Source organism: Vombatus ursinus, unplaced genomic scaffold, assembly GCF_900497805.2.
Source record: "Vombatus ursinus unplaced genomic scaffold, bare-nosed wombat genome assembly UNPS02014798.1, whole genome shotgun sequence".
In the NCBI taxonomy this organism is placed as follows: domain Eukaryota; kingdom Metazoa; phylum Chordata; class Mammalia; order Diprotodontia; family Vombatidae; genus Vombatus; species Vombatus ursinus.
In genome coordinates, this window is record NW_020954576.1 from 77,341,918 (window position 1) to 77,357,868 (window position 15,951).

The 15,951-nt window shown below is 38.3% G+C and overlaps 1 protein-coding gene across 1 annotated transcript in view; it reads right to left on the reverse strand.

Annotated features, from left to right (window-relative positions):
* LOC114049838 (histone-lysine N-methyltransferase SMYD3-like) overlaps positions 1 to 15,951 on the reverse strand; it is a 1,050,735-nt gene that overhangs the window by 818,075 nt on the left and 216,709 nt on the right. The window lies entirely within an intron of this gene.

The following is a 15,951-nucleotide window of genomic DNA, read 5'->3' on the forward strand; positions in this document are numbered from 1 at the left end:
TCTGACACCTACGCCAAGTCACTTCACCTGTTTGCCTCAGTTTCTTTATCTGTAAAATGGGGAACATAATAGCACCTACCTGGCAGGTCTGCTGTGAGAATCAAATGAGATAATATTTTTAAGTGCTTAGTACAATGCCTGGCACATAGTAAGTGCTATGTAAATGTTAGGTATCATCATCATTATCATTATTATTATCATATCATTATAATTATATATTTATTTAATATTTATATAATATCAATATAATATAATTATTATTATATCATCATTAGTAGTAGTAAGAGAGAGGAAAGAGCACTTAAAGTCAAAGGACCTGGGATCTGCTCAGACATATAATTCTCATTTTTAAAATCCACAGCCAGTGACAGAAAGTGGACCTAAGGCCAGCCACACACAACATACCTTCAAACGCTGCTGAAGGTGGGAGAGACTACAGAAGAGTTCATTTCAGGTACAGCTGTCAATAAACTCTCTGGTAGCCTCTTTAAAGAATAAAAAAACTTCTTGCTAAGTAAGTGATAAACTTATTTGTTTCTATGTTTCTCAGGGATTTTAAATGTTGCCAGCAGCACCCACTAAATTTCAGCACTCTCAAACAAATACCTGATTATCCTGCCCTATTTATAGCTCTGTTTTTGCTACCCTTATTAACTTGGATCAAGGCACTTCTACCCCTTGGTCCTTGGTTTCTTTACCTGTCAAATGTATACTAAGGATGACTAAGGTGCCTGCCAGCTCTAAACCCTAAATTACAAGCTTATTCTAAAAAGCACTGAAAATAGAATATACCTGTTTTTGGTTTTTGTTTCAGGCAACTAATTTGTGACATGATCCTTACTGAACTAATAATGCATTCCTGCTCTACTATATTTTAGTAGTGAATTAGAAGATTCTTCATGAAAGAGCAAACTATTTTATGTTGCAGTAAGGAAATTGAAGGCACCAGTGGCTCTTTAATATAACATAACCTCTAAAATGATTCAATACTTTTTATTTCAGTTTAAATTAATTGAAGAGCACTCTCTTGGCAAATTCTCCATTTCCAACTGTGCACAGAGAGCAAGCTCTGTGTGAGCACTCACCCCTGGTTTCAGATGCATAATTTATACAGTGACTCCAGATTGCCTGGCAGAACTTTAGGCTAATAGGGAGCTCTATATGATTATGAAGCATCAACTGACCTGCTGAACTTCATGCAATTTACCATAATCTAAAAAGAGATGTAGATTTCTTCTCAATTTCTTGCTCTTTTATGGATTTTGTTTAGCTTGGTCTTGTACATTTGGAGTGACCTGTTAAATTTTTTTAAGTCTTAGAGCTATTCTCTTTAAAAACTATATGATTTGTAGCTACCAGGCTATCTTGAAAATGCCAGTCAGCATTTTCTATCCCTTAAAAATGAAGCTACTCATGTGTCCCTATCCACCAAAATATGTATTTTTTTAAAAAGCCTTCAGGTGTCCTGCAGAGAAATTCTTAATAGAACATATCATCTTAACATGGGCAAAAGGAAATTAGAAACCATCCATCTCTATTTAAGGAAGGTGCCTGGGCTATGTATTCCTCTCCAGGCTGCACTCTGGCCTTTCTCTACCATGCCCCAGGGTCAGGTACTATTCTCTCCCTTTAGGTTCCTTTTATGAGTGGTCTTCCCCAATTAAAATGTAAATTCCTGACACTAATGCATTGTTGGTGGAGTTGTGAACTGATCCAACCATTCTGGAAAACAATTTGGAACTATGCACAAAGAGCAATTAAACTGTGCACACCCTTTGATCTAGCAATACCACTAATAGGTCTGTATCTCAAAGAAGTCATAAAAAATGGAAAAGGACTCACATGTACAAAAATATTTATAGCAGCGCTTTTTGTGGTGACAAAGAATTGGAAATTGAGGGGATGACCAACAACTGGGGAATGACTGAACAAGCTGTGGTAATGAACATAATGGAATACTATTGTGCTCTAAGAAATGATGAACAGGCAGATTTCAGAAAAACCTGGAAAGACTTACATGAATTGATGCTGAATGAAGTGAGCTGAACCAGGAGAACATTTTACACAGTAATACTGTGTGATGATCAACTTTGATAGACTTAGCTCTTCTCAGCTATACAAAAATCTAAGATAATTCCAAAAGACCCATGATAGAAAATGTTAATCACATTCAGAAAAAGAACTATGGAATCTGAATGTAGATCGAAGCATACTATTTTCTCTCTCTTTTTTTCTTTCTTGTTGTTTTTCCCTTTTGTTCTGATTCTTCTTTCACAACATGACTAATGTAGAAATATGTTTAATATGATTGTACATGTATAGCCTATATCAGATTGCTTACCATTCTGGGGAGGGGGGAGGGAAGGAGAAAAAAATTGGAACTCATGATCTTATAAAACAAATGTTGAAAATTATCTTTATGTGTGATTAAAAAAAATACTATTAAATGGAGGAGGGGGAAGAATGTAAGTTCCTGGGGGACAGGGATTATATTTCTTTCTGCATATATTTGTATTCCCTAAGTCAGCACAGTATCTGGCTCTCAGGTGGATGTCCATTTTCCAGGTGAAGGATCAGTCTATTAAGGAGGACTCTGGCAAGAATCTTGCCAGCAATGACTAAGAGAGAGACACCCATGATTATCATAGGACAATCTACTTCCTTTACCTTTAAAGAGATGGACAATGGAGGTATCCTTGAACTCCTGGAAATAACCTCCTCTTACCATGTAACCTGGAAATTTTCAGTCAGCTTTTGTATGAGCAATGGATCCCCTACCTTGTAAATCTCAGCTGGAATAGAATCAGCACCAGGTGCTTTACCACATGAAAGGAGTCTAATGGCATTCAAAACTTCTTCAGTTGAACTTCAGCTAGGAAGGAATAGACTTCAACCTGAGGCAAATGGTCCATAACTTTAGCATTGTTTGATGACAGTCTGTTGAGAACACTATGGAAGTGTTCAGCCCATCTCTCTAGTGTCTTTATCACTGATCAATGTGGCTCCATCAGCACTGAGCAGTTGAGATACACCATAGGTCTTTGGCCCATAAATAGCTTCAATGATAATGAAGTTGACCCACACATTGCCAGAGCTAGCTCAGTGGTTGGGAGGCTCCAAAGAAAGGAAAGTGTGGGAGAGAAGAGGTATTAGACTGACTACTAAGCTGAAGGTCTACAGAGCTGTTGTGCTGACCTCACTGCTGCATGCCTGTGAAACCTGGACAGTATACCAGCGCTATGTCAGGAAACTGAATCACTTCCATTTGAATTGTCTTAGAAAGATTCTGAAGATCACTTGGCAGGATAGAATACTAGACACTGAGGTCCTTTCTCAAACAAAACTGCCAAGCATTCAAACTCTGCTACAGAAAGCACAACTCCAATGGACTGGCCACATTGTTTGAATGTGAAACGCATGCTTGCCAAAAAGACTATTTTATGGAGAACTCACACAGGGCAAGCATTCACATGGTAGTCAGAAGAAGCAATACAAGGACCCTCTCAAGGTCTCTCTGAGGAACTTTAGAACTGATTGAGTGACATGGGAGACACTAACACAGGACCACTCAGCATGGCGTGCCCTCATTAAAGAAGGAGCTGTGCTCTATGAGCAAAGCAGATTTGAAGTAGCTCAAAAGAAACATGAGATGTGCAAATTTAGAGAACTCACCCCAAATCTTCACATGGACTATTTGTGCCCAACCTGTGGTAGAACATTCTGAGCTCATACGGGTCTGATCAGCCATAGTCAGACACAATGTAACTTGACTCTGGCATAGTGATGTCATTTTGGTCCTCTTCAAGAACAAAGGATAACAACCAACAGTACCTGGCACATAGTAAGCAGTTAGTAAATGCTACTTGATTGACTGATTGACCAAGGGAGCCAGCTGCCCACACCACTGCCCCATCCATGTGCAAATGTTTACCACCTCCCCTCAGATGAAAAGCATTGCATTTTAAAAAATAATTAGGAAGTTCCAGATGTTGATAGGTCTGATTGGCTGGTAAAACGGGAGCAGGGTTGGCATATGGAGAGGAACGAGAATGAGAATAGCCTTATTCTACCAACCAGCCACTCTCAGTAGGAAGTTCATATTTAGTAGTCACTTGACACAAACTGGAGACACAAAAGCCATGACTGTCATTCCTCGCTCACCAGGGGTTATTATTTTCCTCCTGAAAATGTAATTAAACTTTGCTTAGTCTAGCTAAATCCCTTGTTTTTAACTTCAGTGAAATGATAAATCAATCACATGGAACAGAAGGCAAGAAAAGCAAAATCCGGAAGAAAAAATACTAGAAAGATGCCAGATGTGTCATAAACTTTTTTCCCTCTCTCTTTTTTATATTTTTAAATGTAGAATGATACAGAGATCAAAGAATCTCAGTGGGTCTCAAGGGACCAATGTCTACTCCATCACAGTATATGACCCCAGGCACATCAATTCTCTTTTCTCATCTATCAAAGCAAAATAAATTTCCTTCTGGTGTCCAGCATTGAAGTGAGGTCCAGGGGTTTTCATCTTTTTCAAAACCACTGTGGAGCTCATGCATATCTAGTCATCTTACAGTGCATGGGGTATAACAATCAACATCTTCCCTTTGTTGTTTTTCAGTCGTGTCCAACTCTTTATGACCTTATTTGGGGTTTTCTTGGCAAAGATACTGCAGTGGTTTTTGCCATTTCCTTTTCCAAATCATTTTCTAAAAATGAGGAAACTGAGGCAAATGGAGTTAAGTGACTTGCCCAGGGTTCTCCCTCTACATGAGCCAAATGAGGGACATCCTCAATCAAGCAATCTTAAAGGCACTAGGAAGGACTCCCAAAAATATCATTTCACCTCTTCTCTGAGAAATTCTACATGAGAGCTCAATTACTGTATCTTTAGCCTTTTGAATATAGTCTGGTTGGAGCACTGATTACATGGGTAAAGCTTACAGTGTGGGGCCAAATTGTGGAAGGCCTTGAATGATGGGCTAAGACGTCTGACCTTAACTCAGCAGGTAACAAAGAGAAATAGCGTATAATTTATCTGAAACCTTTTCAAATCTATTTTTTAAAATCCTCAGGCTATGTTTGATTGTGCCTAACATTCTTTTCTTGGGTTATTATCAATTTAAAGATCACAGGGTCAAATATCTAGAGCTGGGAGAGACCTCAGTAGCCATCCAGACCAACCCATACCTGAACAATAAATTCACTCTACAATTTATTGGACAAGTGGCCTCTGAATCAGGAAGTCCTGGGTTGAAGTTGCCGTCTTCTTTAGCTACATGTCTCTAATGAGGGGCAGCCCCCTACCTCTAGGGGCAGTTCATTCCACTTTTGGAAAGTTCTGGTTGTTGAAAGTTTTCCCTTTTCCCTTACAACAAACCTAAATCTACTTCTCTTCTACCCAATGCTTCTAGTTAACCCCTGTGGGAAGCAAACAGAAAGTCTGTGTTTCAGTGATTACTATTCAAATGCCAACCAGTTGGTAAAATTAGGATTTACAACAAAAATGTCACTGTGGAGAGGTATGATATTTTAAATAATAAGCCACACTTCTTTCCTCTGGGGAAAATTCTAAGACCATCTTACCATAGTGTGGTAGAATTTTATGCCTGGAAGAACCATGAGATAATCTAGCTCAACCCTCTCATTTCACAGGTCAGGAAAAGAAGACCGAGAAAGATAAACCAACTGTCTCTTTTTGACTAACACCCCTGTGACGCTATAGTAAAGGTAACTGTATGTTCGACATTTAGCACATTGTGTGGCTTGCAGTGTTTTTTATTCATTCATTCAACAATTATCAGTCATCTGTACTTGTGAATGGATTCCAGATCAAGAAAATGAAGACACTGAGCACCTGAGGAAGAGATGAGGAGGTGCCTTCAATAGGCTAAAAGTGGATGGAACTAAGATACTGTGGCTACTTAAGACAAAACTCACCTAGTCACCCTTATAACTGAGGTCAGCATTCACTTGGAGCATGCCAACTCATTCTTTTCATTAATACCTGCATCTAGTAGGAGTGCTATGCTCTTAACGACATAGTGTCATCTGGTACTACTACTCATAAAATCCAAAAGTTAAGCCTTCAAAGTAGGAGGAACAAACATTATTAAGCACCTACTACATGCCACGAACTATGTTAAGTGCTTTACAGATATCTCACAGAGATCCAATTATCAACATCTATGGGCAGGGCAGAAATACATTCAAATCATGTACACGATTCAATTCAATTCAATAATTATTTATTGAGCATCCATCAGGTGCTTAGAACAGCTGTAGTGTGAGCTCTGGCAGCTAAGAAGTCTGCCTCCAAGCTTACTGCTTGGGATCCTGGGATCCTTGAGGTACGATAAATGGATATGGCTGTTTTTCAGTGATATTGTTAGCATTGAAGTGGCAAAGAATTTTTTAAAAAACCTGCCCGAGAGATAGAAGGCCTAAAAAGGATACTACGGAATCGCTCATATGTATGTAGCACTTTACAGTTTAAAATGTAATGGAGACTGGACTTGTGATTTCACCGCAGGTGAGAAAAAACCCTCTGAAAACAGGACCATATAGCCACTGCCTGCTAGAGGTAGGGCTTGAATCCAGGTCTGGCTTCTACGTCATCTGTCTATTCCCTAAGCCATGCTGCCTCTGTAGGATGTACAAGATGTTTTCTGTTACAAAAGATAAAACTCTATTAATTAATATTAATTAGTGCAGCTAAACTGCAATGTGTTTATGTTATAAGCTCTTTGTGGGCAGGAACCATTTACATATACATACATATATGTATGTATATGTATATGTATGTATGTATACACATATGCACATATACACATACACACATACACATACATACATACATACATCCTTGGATCTGCTCCAGTGCCTACCATAAAGCATTACACAGAGTCAGGGCTGGATAAATGCTGGCTGGATGGATGGATATACATGTTATCTACCCTAATAGACAAGAAGAAGTTCTTTGAATTCAGGAGTAGGGCTACTTCTTTTTGTTCTCTCTCTCTCTCTTTCGAGCTTTCTCTCTCTCTCTCTCTCACCTCCCCTTCCTCTCTCTCCTTCCCTCTCACTCTGTCTCTTTGTCTCTCTGTCTCTTTCACCTAGGACAGTGTCTTGCACACAGAAAGTACATAATAAAATTTACTGATTGATGAATGGATAAAAATAAAGGATCTAAATTACATAGTAAGCAGAACTTCTTGGCTAAATGTACTGTAGGGCTCTGAAATGATCAGGGATCATTTTCGCAGTAGTTTTAGAAAACAGTGAATAGTTTTCTGACTGGTTGTTTAGGTGCAACCTTGACAGGAAAGAAAAGACTGAATAATCTCTTTGGTCTCTCTCAAAACCATTATTGCTGTAACTAAAGTTTACAACCTTCTTTCTGAAAAAGAAAAAGAAAAGTATCAGTGTGATGCCCAGCTATAGAGAATTGTTTTTATAAATATTAGATCTATTTCTCAGGCATCCGAGATGCAAGTACTAACAGCCGTATAACCTCAGACCTCAAGGCCCCCAGGAAGGAAAGAACCAGGGTGACCATAGGAGAGCAAAGGAGACAGAAACTCTTGGACATACTCTGAGGTTGGAGACCCTAGGAAACTACCACAAAGGAGGCTGCCAGGAAAGGAATCAGGGCAAGCCAGGGAAAATTCATTTGAAGTGCAGGAAAGCCTTAAGATCCTGCCTCAGTCAGCAAGCCACCTACATCATTGCTGATCCCAGGTGGGCAAGGCATAGGGTGCAAAGGACAGCCTATCCCATTGGATTCAGTCTCCTGTACCAGTATACAGCTGAGGACAGCAGAAAAGTAGGTGGTCCTGAGAGAATGTGGCCCACTACCTCTCATCAGTCAGTCAGTCAACAAGTATTACTTGTGCACTTACTATGTGCAGAGACTCTACTAAGCCCTGGCTATACAGAGAAAATTAGGCAGTCTCGCCCCTAGAGCAGCTCGCATTCTAATGGGGAGGCAATATGCAAGTAACTATGTACATACAAGATACATATAGTCAAAATCTCAGAGGGAATATACTAGAAGGCGGAGGGGGTGGAGAATGACAGGTAGACAGAAAGGCCTCCAGCAGAAGATAGGTAAGGGCAATGATCCCAGTCCCTCCACCTGCTGGGAAAAGGCAGAAAAGAAACAGATGGCAGATAGGGGACGTAACTGGGGAAAAGTCAGGCCCCCTCAAGAGAGGCTCAACAGTGTTGGGACAGAAAGAATGCCAAAGTAGGGCCAGGAAAGGGAGTCAGGAGATCATTGGACATGACTGCCATCAGGAAGAGCCTGTCCCCTACCACATAGTCACCCTATACTAGCTATGGCTAGGAAAGTACTTCACCTTAACTTTCTGTAAAAGGTCCTGAAATGGATAGGACAACAATAGGGCCCTGCCCTGCCCAAGCACCACTTAATGGATTTTTTGGGGGCCCACCAGGCTCAAAATGAAAGTAAATAGGAACTGTTTCTCTTCTGGCCAGCAACCCTGAGGCTCTTCCCCTACCAGTTTGATTTTATTTGTTTGTTTGTTTGTTTGTTTGTTTAAAGGGGCCATCCCTTGACTCACTTCTTAGAGAGGCCTATTCACTGAATGGGCGTTACCTCACTCAAAGTGAGAACCCGAAAATACCTTAGCTTAAAAGGGCCAAGGTCTCCCACTGCATCCTGGGCCATCCCCAGTCATCCTGATCAATATCTGGCCACTGGGTCCAGATGGCTCTGGAGGAGAAAGTGAGGCTGGTGACTTTGCACAGCACACTCAAATCAAAGTCAATCGAAAGTCATGTCATCATCTCCCTCATGGTCCTCTTCTAGAATGAAAGACAAACCACACACACACAAAGGGTCCTATCCAATTTAAGCACCTAAAAAAAAAAAAGCAAAAACAAAAACAGTTATAATGTAAACTCACTTATCTAGAGCTCACCTATGTGACTCAAAGTTCTATGGCTCTCACATCATGGCCAACCCACTCTTTGATACAGAAGTCACCAGTTTCTTGACACACTGTTATTATCAATAGTAGTGGCAGCCACAGAAATGATAGAGTCAGTGAGCAGAACAGGCAGAAAAAGCTGGTATAAACAGGGCTAAGGTCAGGGAAAGGAGCAGGTCATCAGGTGTATTGAAGATTACCTGGATCTTTGTATATTAGAATAATTCTGGGTCCTAAATTGTCATGGACTATGTGAACATGAGAACTGAAGCTAGAAGGAACTGGAGAGATTATTTAAACAAGCAGCAGGTAGGTGGCACAGTGGATAGAGCACTGGGCTTGGAGTCAGAAAGATCCGAGTTCAAATGTGACCTCAGACACTTATTAGTTGTGTGACTCTGGGCAAGTCACTTAGCCTCTGAATGCCTCAATTTACTCATCTATAAAGTAGGGATAATAATGCCGGGGCCAGTGGCAGAGCAGGACTTCAAAACCCAAAATCAGATTCTGTGACTCCAGATTCACAGTCCTTTCCAACAATACTGATCAGTATTTCTAAATAATACACATACATACACACACAGAGCTCTATTATGTATTATTTCATTTATAGATACGAGGAGTCTGAAGGACTCTATCCACAACAGCCTACATTTTGTATCCTACACTTAAATGCCACAACCACCAAACACATACAAATGTCAATACTGTAGAAGAGCAATTAGCAAAATGACTTGTTTCTACTTTTAAGTCTATTTAATTGAAGGTTTCTGACCTTTTTTGTTGGCAGCTAAGTGGAGCAGTGCATAGAGCACTGGGCTTGGAATCAGGAAGACTCATCTTCATGAGTTCAAATCCAACCTCAGATACTAGCTCTATTACCTTGGGCAAATCACTTAATCCTGTTTTCCTCAGTTTTCTCATCTATAAAATGAGCTGGAGAAGAAAATGGCAAACTACTCCAGTATCTTTGCCAAGAAAACCCCAAATGCAGTCATGAAGAATCGGACACAACCCAACAACAACAACAACATCGACAAATTCTGACCTTTACTTAATAAAAACATTGTTTGTATTTGACAAGAACATTGGAATTTTCAAACAGCTCTTATTAGCAGCTCTAATTAGAGCAGAAAACCTTAAATAAATAAAATAATCCTCTAAGGTTACTTTCTATCTATTTTGTATGTATCTATTTATGAGAACATTATCTCTTCCATGAGAATGTAAGCTCTCTGAAGTCAAGGACTGTTTTCACTTTTTTCTTTGTATTCCTACTAGGTTTAGCACAGTGCCTAATACAAAGTGAGCTCTTAACTAATACTTGTTGATTACGTGATTAAAGTGGTTTTCTGAACACTAGCGTTAACAAAAACACTCAAAAAGAATGTCCTTCCCTACTTTAACAGTTAATTGGGAATTAGTTGCCAAGACGCAGTGGGTAGGCACTGAACCTGGAGTACAGGAGAAAGATCTGAGTTAAAATTCTGCTTCAGACTTTTATTAGTTATGTGACCCTGGGCAAGTCACTTAAACTCTGCCTCAATTTTTCTCATGTATAAAAGTGGGGATAATAACAGCAGCTACCTCACAGGGTTGTTGTGAGGAGAAAATAAGAGAATATTTGAAAAGCCTTTTGTAAAACTTTATAGCACCACATAAATGTTAGCTATTTAGTAGTAGTAGTAGTAGTAGCAGTAGTAGTAGTAGTTATTAAATTATTATTTCTTATTCTGAAATAGACACACAAATTTCTCACAGGTTATTTGTGTCAATTTCATACCGAAATATCGATACCAAAATATAGAAGAGTATACCTCCATAATAAAAAATATTTTTATCATGTACTTTAAAAGCCAACGCTTCCTTCAAAAAGTTAGGAAATCACTGTCAGTCCTTGAATGCTAAAGAATGTCCTCAAGATCATTTGCCTAAAAGAATCCTTTCAGAGAATTAATTTGTTGTCAATAATAATGGAAAAAACATAGACCATATACATCATACTGGCATCAGCATTTTATAATTAGAATACCAGGATCTCTGTGCATTTGAGCATCTTGGCTTTTCTCATGCTTTACTTAAAACCAGGGGAACAATGTCATCCCGGCAACTAAATGCTCAGCATATGCTGGAGAGGTCTCATCTAACTGCCACCTCCCCTGCACATGCCAGCGATCAGAGGTTAGCTATCCTGGTGTGTCAGCTTGCTTTCAGTCCTAAATATTTAATGGTGTATTTTCCTTAATGGAGCCCAAGCACATTTGATCAGGCACTGGGATCATTTAGTAATGCAGTCAAAGTTATCATACTGTCATTTCACATCAACTTTGTAATTAGATAATTCATCATTTTATTAATTCAAAAGCTTGCTTCCTTTACTACTTTGTACAGGGCTGCCGCCATGAAATCAAACTGAGCTCATCAGCAAAGAGCCTCTAAAATCTGGTCCCAGGTGAACCCGAAGCCCTGCAGGGGACAAACGGATGCACTCATTGACCTTTCGGAACAACGACAAAGGTGATATTCTTCTAACAAATGAGACCGCTGGCCATATTGAGGGAATGGGACACTGCCGGCTCCAATTTAAATGAGAATGGATGAAGCAAAATGGAAAGTTCAAAAATGAATATGATTCATAATCAGTTTTGCCTTTGCTAGATGCTGAGGCGCATTTCTCCTAAGAATAGTAGGGATTCTTAGAGTAGGTATAATTTGGTCATTTTTCTTCCCTGTTGATTTATGCTTTCATAAACACAGGAGGTTGGAGCAAGTCTCAGGGAAGGTGATTTATTTACATCCTATGCCTATTGGCTTTGGATGCATTTAAGATGTGTTAACAGAAGTCAACCAGTCAGTGTATAATTCTGATTTAACATAATATTTAAAAATCAATATTGCTAAAAAAAAAATAGGTATTCTTTTAAAGACCTATTTCCAGTAACTCACATTGCTACCCAACTTCTAAATCAAAGTCATTTTCCAAGTTGGAAGAAGAAGAGGGTAAGCAAGTGTTGATTTTGACATATTCTTCATTTCTCTTCCAACTCCACCAAAAGTACATTTTTTGACTAAGAAACTGTGATTGAAAATGAAACGTAAATACCATCTACTAGATGTCTTCTACGATCCTCAATTTCAAATTTCTTACATCTATAGTATGAACTGTGAAATCAATTTCAACAAATACCTATAAGAAGTTGATTTCAGAATAGAAACTCCAAAAGTTACATATGGGACCTCAAAACACAAAAATAGCTCTCTACCAGGGGAGTTGTTATTTAGTTTTGGAAGGGAATTTAGAGGATAAAAAAAAAAGTAGTTGAATTTTTAAACAGATGTTAGATTTCTAACAAAAATTTCCAGGGAAGAAAACATAGGACTATGAGGTTGAAAAGCATTTTGCAGAGCTCTTAAATGACTAAAAATCTATTTATGGTTCGTATTACTACTACTTCCAACTTCAGTGTTTATTTTTGGATTACGTTATACTGCTAATCAGTTTACTATATTATGACTTAAAATTTATCATATTTCTAATCAGTTTACTAAATATGTTTTGATCAAAGGAAGCTACCATAGCAAGAAAACAGCCCCATACAGCACCAGGGAAAACAGCCCAATGGAAAAAAATTACCTGAACAACAACAAAGATGCCTGATTTATTGTATCCATCACACATAAAGCAAATTCATAACCAAATCTAATGGCGTAAAGTTTGGAGTATTACCAACTATCACCAAATAATGATTAATACACAATGTTGCAAAAATGTCAATGTATATGGTGTCTCAGTTATTCAGCATAATATGCTAAACCCCTTTTTGCATTTTGGGAAAGACAAGTTCCTCCCTTTTGGATGCACGCATAAGAAGCACTTTATTAATCAATGAGTTCTCTAGAGTTTCACGTTTTAATTTCTTAATGATTGTTTCCCAAACTAGTCTGGAATCACCAGTCATCTCCTAGAGCTGCCTGAGAATTAGGACAATGGCAAATGACTTCTGTCCACTGCAGACTGAAGCCAAGGAAGTTCTATCTCCTATCATTCACTGCCTCAACAACTGGTCATCACAAGACCTCCTCCCCAAAGAGAGCAAAGAAAGAGGAGAAGGATCCATATTACAACAATACATTTATAGCAGGGTTGCTGTTGTTGTTGTTTTGTTTTGGGGGTTTTTTTTGTAGTATGGAAGAACTAGAAAAGGAAGGGTTGGTTGCTACTGACAGAGCAGCAATGGACTCAATGTATAGAACAAGGCATACATTTTGGACATAGACAACGCAGGAGTTTGTTTTTATTAACTATGCATACTTATTTCTTTTTGGTTTTGCTTTCCATAGGGGAGGAGGAGAAGGTACGAAGACAAGAAAATAAATGCCTGTTAACTGAAAAAAAATAAAAACATGATTTTAGAAACTCTTGGCATTTCAAGGGACAGTCAATGTCATGATCAGGTAGGTTATAGATCCTCTTCAAAACTACTCAGCAGTTTGGCATCCTGATATACATCCACAAATAGTAAATATTCTTAATGGATGGAAGGGAGGAAGGAAAAAGGAAGAAAACCTGCCAAAATGCTGAGTAGTTTTGAAGAGTATCCACACCTACCTGACCTGATCATGGCATTGACTGTCCCTTAAAATGCCAAGAGTTTCTAACAATAATAGTCAATAGGATTTACATAGCATTTTTTAAGCTTACAAAGTGCTTTACATACCCTATCATATTTGAATCTATTTGAGCCTTGTGAAAGAGATACTACATATATCACTCCCATTTTATGGATGAGGAAAACTGAAGCTCAGAAGTCATGGTCAGATCTGAACCCAAGCTTTCCTAACTCCATGTACAGTACTCTACCCACCACAACATATGGCATAAGGAGTTCATATATATAATAAACATTCTCTAAGATTATAAATGAATCCCTTTTTCTAACTACAATATTCTGATGTTTAAAGTTTTCTATTTGGGATGATAACAAATATTAAATATATATGGGTATATATGAAAAACTATACATGTGTATGTGTGTATATATCAAAGGCCCAGAAGCCAACAAAAAAGCCAAAATAGCAACAAATTAGGGTAAAGGCAACATTTTTCAAAAGTTATCTAAAAGTGGTTGGGTACAGGGGGAAAGGACGGGAAGGGAACAAGTTTTCATATAATACCAACTATAGGCCAGGCATGGTGCTAAGCTCTTTACAAATATTATCTCATTTGATCACTGGGCAGGGAAACTCCAGAATTCTCCCACTGTATTGTTTCTATAAACAACTTGCCTGCTGACAAACAAGAACACTACCAGGATTCAATTAGTCTAGCATGTTTTTTGTAAGTTTATACATATATATGCATGCATGCATGTATGTATATATGCATATCATGACTCAAAAGTGTTAGTGTAGTTTTATGATTTAATAACTTCAAACATATAAATGCTACAAACTTAAAAGGTCATTTAACATTCTGAAAATTTAAAATATCCCTCTAGTCAACTTTCAGACATTGTAAAAATTTTACCAAGTGGTGCTCAGTAACTGGAAAGGTTGAATTTACAATCCTAGCTGTATGATCATCCAAAGAATGAGATTTTGCGTGACAGTTTTGATATGACCCCAACAAGAAAAAGATCAGGTGACAAAGGTGCCCAAGCTAGAGGTCCTCCACTACCAATCCACTGGTCTATGAACGTGTCATCCAGAAACTGTTGCACACATACTGTATAATGACAGAGTTCTCTGTCCTGTTAAAATTAAAAATGTATCTCCTGGATAATATCTCTATCCAACCTCAAATGGGGGAGACCTCCCTCCAGGGATGAAGAGCCAACTGTCTCCTGAGGCAGCTCATTCTACTGTGGGACAGTTCCAACTGTTAGGAAGCTATTTCTTTTATCAAGCTCAAACCCATCTTTTCCCCAGTAGATTCTCAAACCATCTCACTTATAGCAATAATCATCACAAGTCTGATTAGGCATCTCCTAGTGAAAACACCAAATGACTTTCCCCCCATCTTCTGTGGTGATAACAACAAAAGGCTTGGTGGCTCTCAAACATATTGAACCTAGTGGTTCAGTCAAAGAGAGAGAGGTGTTTTTTTTTGTTTGTTTGTTTTGTGGTTGTTTTTTTTTTTTTAACATCAACTGAAGTTATTTCTTTCTAGAACAAATAACTAGAAAGTATAGAGTGGCAGATTTTAACTCATCCCAAGGGTGAGCTTTCCATTAAGGTGGACTGTCCAGCAATGGAACAGACAGACTGGCTTGTGAAGAAGTGAGTTCCCTATACCATGGGATGATCCATTTTTATCATCTCATGGTCATTGCTTTCTTTTGATTGCTTAGCTTACTCAAGACACATTATTTGAAGACAGTGCTTCTTTAATAGACTAAATGGAGTATGCTAGGTACACAGTATTACTGATTGTAATCCTCAGAAGGAATAAGGAGAAAAAAGTAGAAATGCCCAATATTCTTAAGGATGATATAAGCCAACAATCATTCCACAAATTTCAAAATCAGTCCCAAATTACAAAACAAATGAGTTTTAATGCTAAGACAATACAATCAGATAATAGCAAATTTATCTTCCAAAGATGCTAATTCCATTATGAAAAGATAGCTAAAACCATAGTTTCCCCACTGTCTACGTTTATGCTTCTACAGAACAGGTGGACATAAGAACACAGTGCAACATCCTTCCTGGGAGCTGTACATCTTTGAAAATATACTTAAAAATAAGCAAACAGAAGCTTAATTCCTCCTCAAATGTGTGATTTTACATTTTACATGAATATGTGCAATCCAAAAAGTCAAGCATTTAATCTTCTGCTTTAATTACCTGAACCATCCAACAGGATTTTTGTAATCTATAATTTTTCCACATCAAAAGCTTCATTATATTTTCACGTTATTTTTAAAAAGTGCCTTTTATTGCATCTGCTTATGCCAATTTAATCAGTAATGGTTTCATAGGACATTCTTCACGTTGG